Below are 18537 nucleotides of genomic sequence, written 5' to 3'. Positions count from 1 at the left end.
AGGAAGTGTCCAATTCTTCCCTTTCAATCACCATCCGCCCCAACTCTAAGACAAGACAATGCATCAGCAAGTCCTTGTTTGAACATGATAATCTCTTGGTTTACTGGAAGCCTCTCACTAGTCCCCAGACTCTACTCTTGCCTCCCCACAATTCATTTTTCTTAAAACAGCCAGCGTATTCTTTTAAAAATGATATCAGATCAAGTCCCTCCACACTCAAAACCAATAGATAGCACTAGGATTTAGAATAAAATCCAAATCCCTTTTATGGGGCATCCTAAGGCCCCATAATATCTGTCCCTGCCTATGTCCCTAACTTCAATTCTTCTCATTTGCCCCCTTATTCAACTTAGTCCTTATTTATTGGAATCCTCTTGATCCTTTGACCACACCAGCCTGGCTCCCATCTTTGCACTAACATTTTCCTTTATTTGGCTCTCTCTTGCCCCAGATTTTTGAATGCCTGGTTCCTTTTTTGTCTTTCAAAGGCAATTTCCTCAGGGATAACTTCTTGCTACATTCAATGTAATATAATACTTAAGAACACTGTTTTTTATTTTATTTTTTTCATGGCAACTTACTGCTGAATAAAATTTTAAATTACTTCATGAATTTCACCTATGTCCCTGCCCTAATAAGCAAATTACCTAATTTCAGGGACTGTATCTTTTTTGTTCATGACTGTACATAAACACACAATAAGATTCTAATACTGTTTGCCATCAGTCAATATTAGCTGAGTGAATTATACTTTTTTTCTTTCTTCAGGGAAGTGGATAAAGTACATTTTTCTGAAGTATGATGAAAGTTCTAGAATTTGTGATAGATAAGTTCAGACTACTGAGGGAAGTCTGATTTAGAGAAAAGAGTAACTTAGAAGATCTGCAGGTATGTTAGCTTTAGGGCTTATGGGGAAGAGGAATTAGACTCATTTTCTTAGATCTATCAGCATCTAATTCAAGAAAGACTAGCAGGAGTTTATTTATATATATTTTTTTGCGATACGCGGGCCTCTCTCACTGTTGCGGCCTCTCCCGTTGCGGAGCACAGGCTCCGGACGTGCAGGCTCAGCGGCCGTGGCTCACGGATCCAGCCGCTCCGCGGCACGTGGGATCTTCCCGGACCGGGGCACGAATCCGTGTCCCCTGCATCGACAGGCGGACTCTCAACCACTGCGCCACCAGGGAAGCCCAGGAGTTTATTTTTAAAGAAACCAGAATAAAGTCAATGCTGGGGAAATGCTGTAGGCTTTACAATGGTAGCAAGAGAAGCTCCCCTACATAACAGTGAGAGCTGGAATCAATGTCTCCAGTTTAGCCTGATTATACATCTGATAGAGAAACGTCAGCTTTCTAATTTGTTATATGGAGATAACAGTCTTATATTCTTGTTTATATTCTATTTAGTTGTATAGATCCAAGGAGATTATTTCTGAGGATATACTTTGAAAAATGAAATACTGTACTAACATGAAGCACCACTGCCATTAAACCCATCACTTAACCTCTAAATCTCCATTTCCCTACTTAAACTATCTCAAAATACCTCTCCCTCTGCTTTTTGAGTCAGAGGTAAATGGAAAAAAATTTATTTTGCTGCTTATGGTAGCAATACAGGTTGCATTAGAAATGAATGGGATGGAAGGACTCTGTTGACTTTGTTTAATCCTGCAATGGGATCCACAAATGTACAGGGCATTCACAGAGTGGAAATTTATGCCTCCAACTAACAGTAATAAGGTAAGTTTACTTTAAAAATGGTGTTTGGGGAGTGTTCAATTACTGTGAAGCTATGCCCCCAACCAAAATGTCATCCAGTTCCCTAGAATCATCCACATGTCTTCTGAAAAGGTTTCCTCATTTGCCTCATCCTTCTGGCTTGACTGATGGCTCCCACCCAGCCTAATCACTATCACAAAGCATATGTTGGTTTAGGCTACAACAGACCTTCACAGATCGTTTACTGAATTCTCCCTTGCTGTAAATTGTTATTTTTCTTTGTTGTTAGCAATAATAATACCGGGCATTGTATAAAAACTAGCTACCATTGACTGAATGACTGCCAGGTTTTCAAGCACTGAGCTCAAAGCTCAACGTGCATTAACAATGATAATAACATTTGAGACAGACACTGTTACAACTGCTTTGCAGTCATTATTAGTAACTCATTTCTTTATCAAAAAACCCTGTGAAGCAGATATAATCTTCCCAAATTTACAAAAGAGAAAACTGAGGCACGATAATATTCCAGAACATGACAGCATTCACAGAAGTGGTTAAGTGGTTAAGCTGCACTGAAGCTGTGACAGAAGCTCTTAAATGTCTTGCCACAATGCTGGAAAGCAGTTATTGTCTTCAGTAGAAAGATACTGAGATCAATTCTCAAAATTCTGAAGTGACTGGCCCTATTTGCATAGTAAAGACTATGTGATAGACCAAGGACTCTATCAAAGTAACCAGATTAGGTCCAAGATGGAATCACTCATGCTAAGTCCCACATCAGCAAACCAGAATTTATCTGTTTCCCTACCTGGGCTCTCCAAGCAAAGGAAGGCCCAGGTCAACCAAGCAATCATGCTTGCCTGCTTACCAAACCCTTATCCAGCTCCCTGTTCCATATAAGGAAAGGAACTCTCCTTTAATCCATTAGCAAATGCCCAGTACATCTTCCTTGACCCTGCTCACTTTGGTCTATAAAAAGCTCTCACCTTGTACTGCTCTTCAGAGCTCCTTTCTACCTGCTAGATTAAACAGTACCCAAGTCATGAATCACTGAATAAAAGTCAACTAGATCAGTAAGTTATCTGTGGAAAATTTTATTTTAACAGCTCTACGGCGATCCTTTCCAAATCCATGATCTCAGCTCTTCCACATACCTCATGAGCTTTTATATCATGAGAGAACACTGTGACCTCAGTTTCCTCAGGAAAGTGACTCCTCTCTGCCTAATCATATCATAAGGGAAACCAGGGCTAGAATCAGTAAATGTTTCCCAACAAATAGAACTAAACAGTAAAGTGTTTTAATCCCAGCACATCTTTCATTCTAATCACTATATTCTCAGGGGCAAGGACTCAGCAAGCTGTGTGGGAATGACACGCACTGTTTCCATTAAAGTCATAACAGAATCTGTGTACAACACTCCTTCTCACCCCCTCGAAAACAGCTCCCTTGCTCCTCTTCTAGTGAATATTAGCATCTACAATGTGTTCTGCTTTGCCTCTGCATTCCTGGTCTGAAACTCTTTTCTGGAAAAAAGGCTAACAAAGAGTTCCTGGAAGTAAGAATTATGGACCCCCAGGGTACCTAAGGAATAGGAAACTCACAAATTAATCCAATGTGTAATTAGCTTTTTCCTTTTTCTCAGAGTTAATAAAAATTAAGTGTTCTCACAAATACAGTAACTGAATATCCAAAACAATATTACTGAATCATATTGGCTTAAAATATACATGATAGAAGACTCACTTGATTTTTGTCATCAATTAAAAGTTATTAAGTATTAAGGAAATTATATTTTACTTTTTGTTCTGAACATGTTTTATGATTCCTACCTAATCACATCTCCTTCTAAAAAAATTATCTACCTTTTTTAGAGACAAGAGCTAACATGTCCATGTTTTATTTTATAATCATAGCTGATACCTTGTGAGTCATAGTTGTTCGGGTTGGACTAAGGAACTTGAACCCTTGGACTGGCAGAAGTCTGTGCTTTGTGGAGCCTAGTTCAAAAATAGGCTTCACCATTCATATCTTTCCCTGGGAATCTGGAAGGGTATAATTGAGAGATTACATAGTTAGAAATGGTAATAAAATAGTTTTTGAATATAAAGGCAATAATTAATCTCAAACCCTTTACTTCTCGTATGGCAGAATTTTTCAACTTTGGCACTACTGATATTTGGGGCTAGAAATTTTTTTTTAATTTTTACTTTATTTTGGAGTATAGTTGATTAACAATGCTGTGTTAGCTTCAGGTGTACAGGAAAGTGACTCAATTATATGTATACATGTATCTACTCTTTATCAAATTTTTTTTTCCCATATAAGTTATTACAGAGTACTGAGCAGAGTTCCTGGTGCTATACAGTAGCTCCTTGTTGGTTATCTATTTTAAATATAGCAGTATTATTATTGTTGTTTTTTTTTTTTATGCATGTGGCAGCGAGTACTATCAAACTCCAGTCATAGAGGCAAGCTCTACTGGTGTTAGTGAAAATCCTGCCATTAATATGGCACACTTCCGACACTCAGAAGTTCATTGGCCAAGACTGGCCTCCACTGAGCTTTATTATTGTTATTTTTAACGCGGGTTGTTACCTGGTGCATTGAATGATGTTTGGCAGCATTCTTGAACTCTACTGACCAGAAGCCAGTAGAATCTCCTTCTCCAGTCCTGACAATCACAAATGTTTTCTGACATTGTCAAATGTCCCCTGACAAAATCACTTCAGCTGAGAATCACTGCCCTATGGATCTTGAACCAGTAGATCAATATACATAGAAATCAAAAGGGAAAGTTTAATAGCTGTCATTCTGGTAAAGCCAGAATACAGCTTGGAATTTAAAATCAAGACTTCTTTCAGGACTTTCCTGGTGGTCCAGGAGTTAAGACTATGCACTTCCACTGTGGGTTCAATCCCTGATTGGGGAACTAAGATCCCCCATGCGGCACGGTGCGGTGAAAAAAAAAAAAAAAAAAAAAAGGATTTCTTTCTTTCCCTCTGAAATGAAACTAGTGAGAAACAGAAAGAACAAGAGAATGAGAATAAGAACGAGTGGTAAATTCTTGGCAGCCCAGGTCCAAATCCCTCAGTCATATTAGTTACAAATGAAGGAGTTACTCTGAGGAGAAAAGAGGAAAATGCTTCCCTTACCCCAACAGAGGCAAGGCTTCCTATGTTATACATGAGATTAAAATAAAAGTTAGAGAAAAAAATGTGTGCTGTAGAAAGGGGACAAAGATAATCTAGAAGAAGTAACCTACGCAAATAGGCAAGCTGGACAATGAAGATGTAGAAAACCAGCGTCAGCAGATCAGTTCCAGAGGTTGGCATGGGGAATACAGCAGATGGACACATAGCACCAAAGACTCAGAGAGGGAGCAAAATATTTCTCTCTACACCTAAGCTTCCAGGTCCAGTGAGAGTCCATATGTAATTATAACAACCATTTGTCCACTGCAATAATCTGACTGAATTCTTCCTTGTAACCAAATAGGCCAGATTCAAACACTGATACTGCTATCATTTGTATGAAAAGAAGAGTGACTAGTCAATAATGTCAATCCAAATCTGAACCCATGTCATTTTCTTAAATTCAATTTTAATAGCTAAAAGGCAGGCTTGATTTTTTCGTGGATTTTTAAAGCAGTTTTGAGAGAGAGAAAAAAAGAATACATGGCATTTTGCATCTTTCCTGGCAACCACCAAGACCTTAAACAGCTTAAGACTAGGAGATAACTTCCTTTCCTCTACTAATTTTTCCCTTTTAGTTAGGTGCATTTATAATAACTTCAGTTATCTTTCTCTATTATATTTTCGTGAAAACTGCTTTTCTCTGCCAGAGATTGTATTTACTTCCTACACACTTAAGAGATTCTATTTTCTTCTACATTTTTCAGTTCCTCAGAGTGCCTTTTCTAAATTTTCTAAATTGTAGCACTGCAATCAAGGTTTCTAACTGTAAAAAAACAAAAACACAAAAACAAACAGGCCTCAAGTTTCATATTTTTAGAACAATGACCAGGCGTTACTATGAAAAACCAGTTTCAGTTTGTCACTGATAAGACAAACTAAACTAAGAGGACTTTTTTCTTTACCCTCCCAAATGCATTAAATGTACTATCCTCACCTCTATTTTTTTTCTTCCTTGCATTGCTTAATTCACCTTTTATGATGGCAAGCATCAGGCAAGTCTTAAAGAAAACAACAAACAACTTCATCGTTTGCTATCATACGCCTTAAACAATGAGTCATCTAAAGAAGTGAACATTCTTGTTATTTCAAATCATTACTGAAAATTAGAAGCAAATGAAGCTAGAATATAAGTCTCAGAATTTTAAAAACTTGAGAAACATTAAAGATAACCCAGGGGCTTCCCTGGTGGCGCAGTGGTTGGGAGTCCGCCTGCCGATGCAGGGGACACGGGTTCGTGCCCCGGTCTGGGAGGATCCTACGTGCCGCGGAGCGGCTGGGCCCGTGGGCCATGGCCGCTGGGCCTGCGCGTCCGGAGCCTGTGCTCCACAGCCGGAGGGGCCACAACAGTGAGAGGCCCGCGTACCGCAAAAAAAAAAAAAAAAAAGATAACCCAGTTCATCTCCCACTGTAGATGGAACAAATAAACCCCAGAAAACTTTGCTCAAGGCCAAACAATAAGTAGGTCTGAGAGTTGAACCTAGATCATTTTACTCTAAATATTGTTCACCACTCTCTGGCCCTACCATTATAACACACTGTCTCTATGTCTTTCTCTACTGTGTCATATGTAGCCACCATGTAACTAAAAAGTATACCGAGGATTTAATTTTTCTATCAGGTAGGTTCACAATGAACCACCCTAGGCATCATGAGGGGAAAAATAGAAGCTAATATTTATTATCCACTCTGTGCCAGGCATTTGGCTAAGGAAACTATATGCAAGTATCCCATTTAATCACCAAAATGTTTGCAATCTATGAAGTAGGCACCAAGGCAGTCTTACTCAGAGTTCAGCTGTAGAGCACAGAATCTTTCCTAGATACCTGAAGTAGAAAAGCTTATAATTAGAGAGAAGGGAAGCAACAGACCCTAGACTGAGGTTCTGGCCACACCAGGCTGCCACAACAGCTACTGCCTCTGCAATGGTGAGGAAGCAGATTCTCAAATCAGGAAACACCGCTGAAGCTGGTGACTCCAGCAACTGAGAACCTCTGCCACCATCTGCACCAGAAAATTCCAAATCCATGTCCCCGTGAGAATGTGTGACTTGCAGAACTAAAATCACATCCAGAACCATAGCTGTAAAGGATCTGAGGAACATCCTGAAGAGACTGGAAAGGGAAGAAGTATAGGAAGGCACACAAGAAAGCAGTTGGAGTGGATACTGCAAAAGTCAAATAAACAAATTTATAGAAAACTCCAAATGCCTTCTGAACAATTTCTGATCCTCAGGATCAAAATCCCAAAAAGTATAATAACATCACTTTTATAATAAAATAATGAAAATTAATTTGAAGACAATATTAGCTTGAAAGTCACTGTAGGAGAGAAAGGGTTCCCTAAAAGAAAATTGTAATCTGGAAAAAAAAAAAAGAAGAAAGTGTTTCTTATCTGAGTTAATGTCATGTTAATATAAGTCTAACTTCTGGAAGTAACTTGTAATTACAATCATTTATTTTATTTATTATTTTCTGCTTTTACTAAAATGAATTTAGTACATAGTTAGGTTTTGGATAGCTGCCATCCACACTAAAATGAACAGTAATGAAACTTGCTATTAGTGCTTTTAAGAGCATGCTAATGTTACTCATTAAACACTGGATGGATTGTTTCTCAGCCCATGTTCCATGGTGGCTGCATCTGATTATGTATATGTTGACTGAAATGCTGGCAGATGACATGCACTGTCCTCCCAGAACACGCATGGAAATGAAATGTGTGCATCCTGAGGCGAGCTGGGTGAGAAAAGTTCGGCACTTAATGAAATCAACAAAGAGCCTGTTTGTCAAGGGTGACTTGAAGTGTGTGTAAATGATCCTCGCGATGAGGTGATTTTACCATCAGTGATTTTAGGTGATTAAACACCTCTGGTCTGCTGCTCCCATTAAGGGAGATTATTCTTACTTTCATCCTTGCAACAAGGCTAAGGTTTATGCTTTATTAGGGAGTCTGTGGTGACTAGATGTGTCATTATCTGTCCTACCATCCACCACTGGGTTTAGAATTTTTACTTCAAAATGACCACCATTCACTCTTTCAGATTACTTCTAGTTTACTGTTTAATGTGTGTTTGTTCTGCACTATTTTCGATGGAGCTCATGCTGTTTATGTTTCCAGAGCTTTTTAAGACTCATCCTTGAATAAAGATTAGGAAAAAGTCATTTGCATTTCCTCCAAAGAGCAGCTATTAGATGGGTAATGGATCCTGGAGCTCAGATTATTAAATATTCAACTGTCCTTCCGGATCATCAGGAGGTGCATACCCCAGTTTGACAGGGACAAAGTTAGCCTATAAAAGGACCCAATTTCTCTGGTTAAGGGCTGTGAGTCTCATTTTATAGGGTATGCAAGAATGATCAATGATTTTATTTTCATTTAATCAAATTATATTCAGCCTCAAAAGCCTATTGGGCTGCTAGGAAATTCTGATCTCTGCCATTGCTGGGTGTATCACCTTCAGGGTTCACCCATAATTTAGGACATTCTAGAGAAAGAGCTTCATCTTGCAGTCTTCTATGGCCACAGCGGAAATCCTCATTATGCAAGTCTATAATCTAAAAGCTATTTGATTTTATGCCATGTATGTACCTGGGGATGTACGCTGAGACTAGGAGCCTCTAGAAGCTCACCTTCAAACTGCTTCCCATTCCTTCCAAAATCCTGTCACCATCAATGTGCATCCTCCAAAATTCCAACCCTAAACATAGGCACTTAGTATCATCTCTTCAGGATGTTCAGCCTTTAAAGATCAAAACCCAGGAGAGGAATATATCTTCCAGGAAATTTCTGCAAGTTAGCACTGAAATACAAGCCTGCCCTGAGACAAAAGAGCATAGAAGGTGCTAAGATACTTTTGTGAAATGTGGCTGGGGAGGATCCAGACGAGGAGAAAAAAATTAAGAATTATTTCCATAAATTATTCTGAATACTTACTGTGTGCCAGGTACTGTTTTAAGTGCTATATTTGAATGGTGTTTTACTAAGCTCTCAAGATAAGTCCCAAGTGATGATTAAATGAAACATCACTAATACATGCCAAACAACTATTTTAAGCACATTCGAAATATCATTACCTCATATAATCACATAACAACTCTATCAGGTAGGAACTACTGTTATCACCAAATGAAGAACTAAGGCATAGAAAGATAAGTAAGGTGCTGAAAAGGGGTCACTGGACCTGTATGGAAGAATGTTTTTTAAACGGGACATTGGCCTTAAGCACTTAGAAATCTAAGATAAGCATTTTAAAGTTATTCCAAACAGGGCTACATGAATGGCCAGAGTGGTGTGGACAGCTCTGGCCAAAAGATACATAATCATAGATCAAAAAACAATTACCACTTTCACTGTGTAAGATATTTTAACAGCTATTTTGTTCTGTTATTAAAGTGAATACAGAACTGACTTATATCAGTGGTTTCATTTTTCATACTTAATTACACAGTTACCCTTATAAAGCACTAAAGAAAATATGGGGGAGTCAAGATGGCAGACTAGGAGGGCGTGGAATTCACATCTTCGCACAACTAGGGCACCTACCAGGCACCGGTGGGGGACCATGGATGCCTAAGGGGACAGGAGGACCCCTCAGCAACCGAGTATGACATGGGACGTGGGGAGAGTGAGTGGGGAGGAGAAGTGGAGGTGGGACTGGACTGGTGCCCCTGAGGGGCAGCTGGGGGAGAGGAAGGGATCCCACACCTGGAGGGGGAAATTGGGGGACCATTGGGAGGGCAGAGGATCAAAAGGGAGGGTGGCTAGGTTTCCCCTACCCTCTTGGGCCCCAGAGCCTGATGAGACCCCGGACCTGATCCTCTGCCCACCTAAGCCCCCTCCAGCTGCATGGGTCCTGAGGGAGTGGGAGGGAGGAAAGGGGGAGCAAAAGTAAAGGCCAGACCTCTGGGACCTGTACCCCTGAGGGGCAGCTGGGGCAGGGGAGGAGTTCCTACACTCAGTGGGACCAACCCACGGTTAGGGGTCCAGCAACAACTGCAGAGACTCTGGGGGAGACCATGGGGGAGGGCGTAGAGGAACAGAAAGGAACATGGCCAGCACTTTCCCTGCCCACTTAGGCACCGGGGAGCCTGTTGGGCTCCCAGGCGTAATCCTCTGCCCTGGGAGCCTCCCTCCTACCAGGTAGAGCCCAAGCCCTGCCCCTACACCCCCACCCAGGGCCCCACCTCTACACTCAGAGACCCCTTCTGAGACCCCCTCCAAACACCCTGGGCCTAAACCCCGCATACACACCCTCACCCATGGCCCTACCTCCAAACTCCCGAAATCCACACTCCAGAGAACCCCTTTGGATGTGCTGCCTCTCCCATTCCTTGTAGGTCCTAGGCAGAGGCCGTGCCCCACACTTGAATGTTGCCCAGCCTAGGCCCCACACCCAAGGCCTTTTCTGGCTGTGTGGGTCCTGAGCCTAGGCCCCGCCCCACACTCAAATGGTACCACCCTGGCTAGGCCCCGCCCAACCCTAAACCCTGCCCCTGCCTAAGCTCCACCCCCCCACCTAAATTCCACCCAAATAGCCAAGGCCTTTTTTTTTTTTTTCCTTTTCTCTTCTTTTAGGTCGGGGTGCTGTTTTACCTTCTTCTTGTTAATTCATTAATATAATTATTTTTTCTAATAAACCTTTTATTTTTCTAATTTTATTTTATTCTCTATACTTTGTTATTGTTCTGCTCCTTTCGGGTTGTTCCCCCCCACCACTTTTTTTTCTTTTTTATGGTGTGGTTTTGTTTTCCCTTGTTGCAGTTGCAGTTGTTTCAATTATATTTTTATTTTTCCTAATACATTTTTTAATGTTCTAATTTTATTTTTATTCTTTGTTATTGTACTGCTCCTTTTATTCTTTTTTATTCTTTTTTTTTAATGATGCCATGCAGCTTGTGGGTTCTTGGTTCCCAGGACGGAGGTCAGGCCCGAGCTCCTATGGTGGGAGCACCAAGTCCAAACCACTGGACTAACAAAGAACCTCAGATGCCAGGAAATATTAATTGAGGTGAGGCCTCCTGGAGGTCCTCATCTCAGCACCAAGCTCTGGCTCTACCTAACTTCCTGCAAACTCAATTGCAGGAAGCCTCAGGCCAAAAAACCAGTAAGACAGGAATACAGTCCTTCCCATCAAAAATAAAAAAAATGAAATGACAAAAAAATATGTTACAGACGAATGAGCAAGGTAAAAACCTACAAGACCAAATAAATGAAGACAAAATATGCAACCTACCTGAAAAGGAATTCAGAGTAATGACAGTAAAGATGATCTAAAATCTCAGAAACAGAATGGAGAAAAAAACAAGAGACATTTAACAAGGATCTAAAGGAACTAAAGAGCAAACAAACAGTGATGAACAATGTAATAACTGATATTAAAAATACTATAGAAGGAATCAATAGCAGAATAACTGAGGCAGAAGAACGGATAAATGAGCTGGAAGATAAAATGGTGAAAACAACTGCCAGGGAGCAGAATAAAGAAAAAAAAAAATGAAAAGAACTGAGAACAGTCTCAGAGACCTCTGGGACAACATTAAACGCACCAACATTCGAATTATAGTGGTCCCAGAAGAAGAAGAGAAAAAGAAAGGGTCTGAGAAAATATTTGAAGAGATTATAGTCAAAAACTTCCCTAACAAGGGAAAGGAAATAGTCAATCAAGTCCAGGAAGCGCAGAGCGTCCCATACAGGACAAACCCAAAGAGAAACACACCAAGACACATAATAATCAAACTATCAAAAATTAAATACAAAGAAAAATATTAAAAGCAGCAATGGAAAAGCAACAAATAAAACACAAGGGAATACCCATAAGGTTAACAGCTGATCTTCCAGCAGAAACTCTGCAAGCCAGAAGCGAATGGCAGGACATATCTAAAGTGATGAAAGGGAAAAACCTACAACCAAGATGACTCTACCCAGCAAGGATCTCATTCAGATTCGATGGAGAAATCAAAAGCTTTACAGAAAAGCAAAAGCTATGAGAATTCAGCACCAGCAAACCAGCTTTACAACAAATGCTAAAGGAACTTCTCTAAATGGGAGAAACAAAAGAAGAAAAACACCCACAAAAACAAACCGAAATCAATTAAGAAAACTGTAATAGCAACATACATATCAATAATTACCATAAATGTAAATGGATTAAATGTTTCAACCAAAAGACACAGACTGGCTGAATGGATACAAAAACAAGACCCATATATATGTTGTCTACAAGAGACCCACTTCAGACCTAGGGACACATACAGACTGAAAGTGAGGGAATGGAAAAAGATATTCCATGAAAATGGAAATCAAAAGAAAGCTGGAATAGCAATTCTCATATGAGACAAAAGAGACTTTAAAACAAAGACAAGAGACAAAGAAGGACACTACATAATGATCAAGGGATCAACCCAAGTAAAAGATATAACAATTGTAAATATTTATGCACCCAACAAGGGAGCACCTCAATACATAAAGCAAATACTAACAGCCATAAAAGGGGAAATCGACAGTAATACATTCATAGTAGGGGACTTTAACACTCCACTTTCACCAATGGACAGATCATCCAAAATGAAAATAAATAAGGAAACGCAAGCTTTAAATGATACATTAAACAAGATGAACTTAATTGATATTTATAGGACATTCCATTCAAAAACAAGAGAATAAACATTCTTCTCAGGTGCTCATGGAACATTCTCCAGGATAGATCATATCTTGGGTCACAAATCGAGCCTTGGTAAATTTAAGAACATTCAAATTGTATCAAGTATCTTTTCCAACCACAACGCTATGAGACTAAATATCAATTGCAGGAAAAAAAGTGCAAAAAATACAGACACATGGATGCTAAACAATGCACTACTAAATAACCAAGATATCACTGAAGAAATCAAAGAGGAAATAAAAAAATACCTAGAAACAAATGACAATGAAAACATGATGACACAAAACCTATGGGATACAGCAAAATCAGTTCTAAGAGGGAAGTTTCTATCAATATAATCCTACCTTAAGAAACAAGAAACATCTCAGATAAACAACCTACATGTAAATGAATGAAATTAGAACACTCCCTAAAACCATACACAATGGGCTTCCCTGGTGGCGCAGTGGTTGAGAGTCTGCCTGCCGATGCAGGGGACACAGGTTCGTGTCCCAGTCCGGGAAGATCCCACATGCTACGGAGCAGCTGGGCCTGTGTGCCATGGCTGCTGAGCCTGCGTGTCCGGAGCCTGTGCTCTGCAACGGGAGAGGCCACAACAGTGAGAGGCCCGCACACCGCAAAAAAAAAAAAAAAAAAAAAAAAACATACACAAAAATAAACTCAAAATGGATTAAAAACCTAAATGTAAGGCCAGACACCATCAAACTCTTAGAGGAAAACATAGGCAGAACACTCTGTGACACAAATCACAGCAAGATCTCTTTTGACTCACCTCCTAGAGAAATGGAAGTAAAACCAAAAATAAACAAATGGGGCCTAATGAAACTTAAAAGCTTTTGCATAGCAAAGGAAACCATAAACAAGACAAAAAGACAACCCTCAGAATGGGAGAAAATATTTGCAAATGAAGCAACTGACAAAGGATTAATCTCCAAAACATACAAACAACTCATGCAGCTCAATATCAAAAAAACAAGCAACCCAGTCCAAAAATAGGCAGAAGAGCTAAACAGACATTTCTCCAAAGAAGATATACAGATTGCCAACAAACACATGAAAGAATGCTCAACATCACTAATCATTAGAGAAATGCAAATCAAAACCACAAGGAGGTATCACATCACACTGGTCAGAACGGCCATCATCAAAAAATCTACAAACAATAAATGCTGGAGAGGGTGTGCAGAAAAGGGAATCCTCTTGTACTGTTGGTGGGAATGTAAATTGATACAGCCACTACGGAGAACAGTATGGAGGTTCCTAAAAAACTAAAAATAGAACTACCATATGACCCAGCAATCCCACTACTGGGTATATACCCTGAGAAAACCGTAATTCAAAGAGAGTCATGTACCAAAATGTTCATTGCAGCTCTATTTACAATAGTCAGGATATGGAAGCAACCTAAGTGTCCATCAACAGATGAATGGATACAGAAGATGTGGCGCATATATATATATACATGGAATATTACTCCACCATAAAAAGGAACAAAATTGAGTTATTTGTAGTGAGGTGGATGGACCTAGAATCCGTCACGCAGAGTGAAGCAAGTCAGAAAGAGAAAAACAAATACCATACGCTAACACATATATATGGAATTTTCAAAAGCTGTACTGATGAACCTAGTGGCAGGGCAGGAATAAAGACGTAGACATAGAGAACGGATTTGAGGGCACAGGGGAGGGGGAAGGCGATGCTGGGATGAAGTGAAAGAGTAGCACTGACATATATATACACTACCAGACGTAAAGTGATGGCTAGTAGGAAGCTGCTGCATAGCACAAGGAGGTCAGCTTGGTGTTTTGTGACGACCTAGAGGGGTGGGATAGGGAGGGTGGGAGGGAGGCTCAAGAGGGAGGGGATATGGGGATATATGTATACATATAGATGATTCACTTTGTTGTACAGCAGAAACTAACACAACATTGTAAAGCATTTATACTCCAATAAACATGTGAAAAAAAAAGAAAATATGGGGCAATCTAAATAAATTATGTAAATTACAGGTTGCACAGGGATTTGGAGAAAACAATGGCAGTGGTACACAATCCCTGTCTTTCAGACAATTCTGCTCTTGGTATCGGTAGGCAGGAGTGTTAGGTATGTGAAAACATGATGGAAGAACACATGCCAGCATGTAAAGGAGGCCAGGATTCATCCCTGTGAATGGAGCTGTTCAGAGACATTACTATACATTCACATGAGGCATATTCAGGAAAAGGGAGATTGCTTTGACCAAAACAGAGTTAGTAAACCAGAAGCAAACTGCAACTGATCCTAACAAAGTGAACAGTAATGGTGGAAATATCAGCAGAGGCTAAATTATGAGGAGCTTTGAATATTAACTTTAGACTTGCTTATATAGTTACAAATGCTCATGGTATATGTCATTTTTTTCTTTCAACTTTGCATATAAAAGTGATACAAGCTCCTAATGAAAATTTCAATCAGTAATTAAATGTATAAATTTTTAAAAATCTATTTACATTTATTTCTAAGAGGTAACTGTTTTAATAAAATAGGGCATAGCCTTCCAAACTTTGTCTGTACATACACATGTACATATGTAAACATATACTTATTTTCTCAACTAAATTGTGTATCTACTCTAAAATCCCTCATAGCTTGCTTTCTTATTTGACAATCCATCTTGGGGATTTTTCTATGTTAAACCAGATAGATTTATCTCTTTTAATAGTTACATAGTATTCTACTTTGCAGATATAGCATTATTGATTCAACCAAGCCCCTGTTGATTGGCATTTGAGTTCACTGATGATTTTGAATAGACAACAAAAACTTTAAAGAAAAGAAACTGTTTAAATATAACCATTAAAATATCTCACATACTTTGATCTTTGATCTTTGTTCTTTGATCTAGAATAAAACATCCTATTGCACAGATGAGCTGTCCACTCTGAACATCCATACAGACTTGTATAGAATAACATTAAAAATTTAAAGCAATGTGCCAGAAGATGATTTACAGAAGGAATCTTTAACTTTTTTCTAATCATAGATTTCCTCTAAAAATCAGATCAAAATCTGATTGTAGTATTTTGCATTCAACTTCAGGGGCTGAACCTTTGAAATTTATAAGTGGAGAACATCATGTATTATAGAGAGCCAGGACTGCAGATAGTGAAAATAGCTGATTATTGCAAGTGCTTAATTATGGTAGCAACAATTAGAATAAGGGGGAAAAGACTGATGAGATATCAAGGAAAACTATCAATACAGCTTGATAACTAATTGCACAAGAGGAGTAAAGGGGAGTGTATACTCAAAAGTGGTTTCAAGGTTCTGATTTGGGGTGAAATAATGATGGTTTTAATTGTCACTTGACAACTTTTTCACATCAGAAAGAAGATAGAAAGAAAGACAGAAAGACAGGAAAAGGAAGGAAGGGTGGGAGGAAGGGAGGGAGGGAGGGAAGGAGGAAAGAAGGGAGGGAGGAGAAAGGGAAAGAAAGAAAGAAAGAAAGAAAGAAAGAAAGGAAGGAAGGAAGGAAGGAAGGAAGGAAGGAAGGAAGGAAGGAAGGAAGGAAGGAAGGAAGGAGGGAGGGAGGGAGGGAGGGAGGGAGAGAGGGAGGGAGGAAGGAAGGAAGAAAAGAAAAGAAAAGAATACCTCTAATGTCACTTGGTCAAGAAAAGTGGGAAAGGTAGTTACATGATTAAGGCAAATTCATATTAAAAGAACCAGGACCCTACAAGAATCTGATACAAAGGGGTAATACTACTACACTGAACGGAAAGACTTTCCTTCCAAGGAGACACTTTTATTTACCTAAAATATCAAGATGCAATAGAATCCTCTTCTAGCAAGTACTGTGAACCATTAGGCTTCAGGGAAGTCAAAGACAGACAGTCCTACAAACAAAACCTGCATTCTTCGAAGGAAGTGTAAATTGAGACAAGCTGAAAAGAAACCATTTCACTGAATTCAGGGTATCAATAATTCACAGGTAATGATCAATAACTGGCCACCCTAGTTGATCTGTAAATCAAAGCTGTACCACACAGCACTCCATTGCTCTTCATCAGCATTTTTATACATTATAACGCAACTTTTACTCTGTGCTTTCAATAATCAAATCTGCTGATATGAGATCTGATTGCAGTTTCTAAGAACAGAAACCCATGGTGGTTCTAAATTATTAAATGCAATTTTAAAATGCAAAATGTTCATTTTTCTTCATCCAAAAAAACCCCTTACATACCGTGTTGATAGCAAAATGGATGGTATTAAAGTTACAAACTAATGATTAAAATCACAAAAGCAGATAGAATGGACCTGATTCTGGTTGTTATGAGGAGAATGTTAAGGAGATGGGGCATGGAGGGCTTTAGAGTTTATGGCTCATCACCATTTGTTGGAAACAAGCAATCAATAGGATATATGACTCTGACAAAGATGGGAAACATTTTGAGCCATTATTTTCACCCTCTCTCACAGATGAACGGGATATGAGCAAAGAAGTGTGGGCTTGTATATTTTCCAATGACTTACAAATTTAATAAAAAAGAAAGAAAATCCATTGATCCTTTTTATGGGTCCTAAAGTATGGATGTTCATAGAAAGAATTGTAAGAAATAAAGCATCACATCTTTACTCACTACTTTAACTGCATGCTTCTAATGGCACATTTGTTTGAATCAATTTTTAGACTGCTATTCCTTTTAGTAGTATTTCCCTCCCTCACTAGCAAGATTCACTATGGAAAAATATTAACTATTTCTCAAGTACGTGCTATACTATAGTATGAAAAGTCTCCAAAGGTGTTTTGGGGGGTAGAAATTGGTTTAAACCCAGCATGTCTTATCCTATCCAATTTGCTCTTCCTTACCTCCCACTAACTCATAAAGTCAGCAATGAGGTAATAAGAGCTGCACCCAGAAAGCTTTCTCCCAAAACTGCCATTAGGCTACCTAGTAGAGCAGGTCATATGGTAACATGTCCTCACATCTTTTGGAGACAACTATTAAAATACCCTCAGAACAAAAGAAATAGGCTTGTGTTTTGAGAGCAATCTTTTGTTTGAGATTAAATTACAGAACCCACCCAGTAAAGGCAATTTCAGTGTAAGCAAACTTAAGTTTGGTGACCTTTTCCAGGTGTCTGAGGTACCACAGGGCACTTCTGATAGGTGGGGCAGGGGGCAGGGGCAGGTCAATGTAATACTGTGATGCTAGGGAACTGTCCACAATACCGCCCTTTCTTCTGACACCATCTAAAGAGTCTGGGCATTTCCCTAATCACCCTCACTTTTGACACAAATTACAAGTTCAGAGATCCCCAAGACCACCCGCAAGTTCGATAATTTTCTAGAAAAACTGACAAATATCACTGAAAGCTATTATTCTCATGGTTATAGCCTATTACAATGAAAGAATACCAATTAAAATCAGACAAAGGAAAAAATGCAATTGGTAGAGTTTAGAAGGTCTCCAAACACGGATGCTGTCCTTTCCTGGTGAAGTCATGAACAGTGTTAACTCCTCTCATCAATGACGTGTGCTAATAGACATGAAGAATGTGCATTCAGGAAAGCTCACCTAAGCTTTGGTTTCTAGAGTTTTAACTGGAGCTTAGTCACAGACCCAGTTGACTGTCTCCTGGAGGAGTTGGTCGGGGTTATTCTATAAAGGACATTATTAAGAAACTGACAAAATTGAAAGATGCACTGTAGATTAAAGGATTATATTCATGTAAATTTATAAAGTTGATAACTGTACTATGATGTGAAAATGTAAGAGGATATCCCTATTCTTAGGAAACACACACTGACATATTTAGGGATAAAGGGTCAAACTATTATACATATGTAACTTACCCTAAAATAGCTCAAAATATTATGTGCATATGTATATATATAATTACTTACATATATATTGTGTGTGTTTATATAGACACACATATATACATATATGTGTGTATATATGTGGTGTGTGTATGT

At 39.1% G+C, this 18537-nt stretch overlaps 1 non-coding gene across 1 annotated transcript; it reads right to left on the bottom strand.

Moving 5' to 3' along the window:
• Positions 1–4153: 4153 nt before the first annotated feature.
• On the bottom strand, positions 4154–4300 carry LOC117314011 (small nucleolar RNA SNORA62/SNORA6 family). The gene has a single exon (XR_004528702.1). It is a non-coding gene; the product is annotated as a small nucleolar RNA SNORA62/SNORA6 family (small nucleolar RNA).
• Between the last annotated feature and the right edge of the window lie 14237 nt (positions 4301–18537).

The sequence above is a fragment of the Tursiops truncatus genome, chromosome 10 (genome assembly GCF_011762595.2).
Source record: "Tursiops truncatus isolate mTurTru1 chromosome 10, mTurTru1.mat.Y, whole genome shotgun sequence".
In the NCBI taxonomy this organism is placed as follows: Eukaryota; Metazoa; Chordata; class Mammalia; order Artiodactyla; family Delphinidae; genus Tursiops; species Tursiops truncatus.
This window is presented reverse-complemented; position numbering and strand designations above follow the sequence as displayed.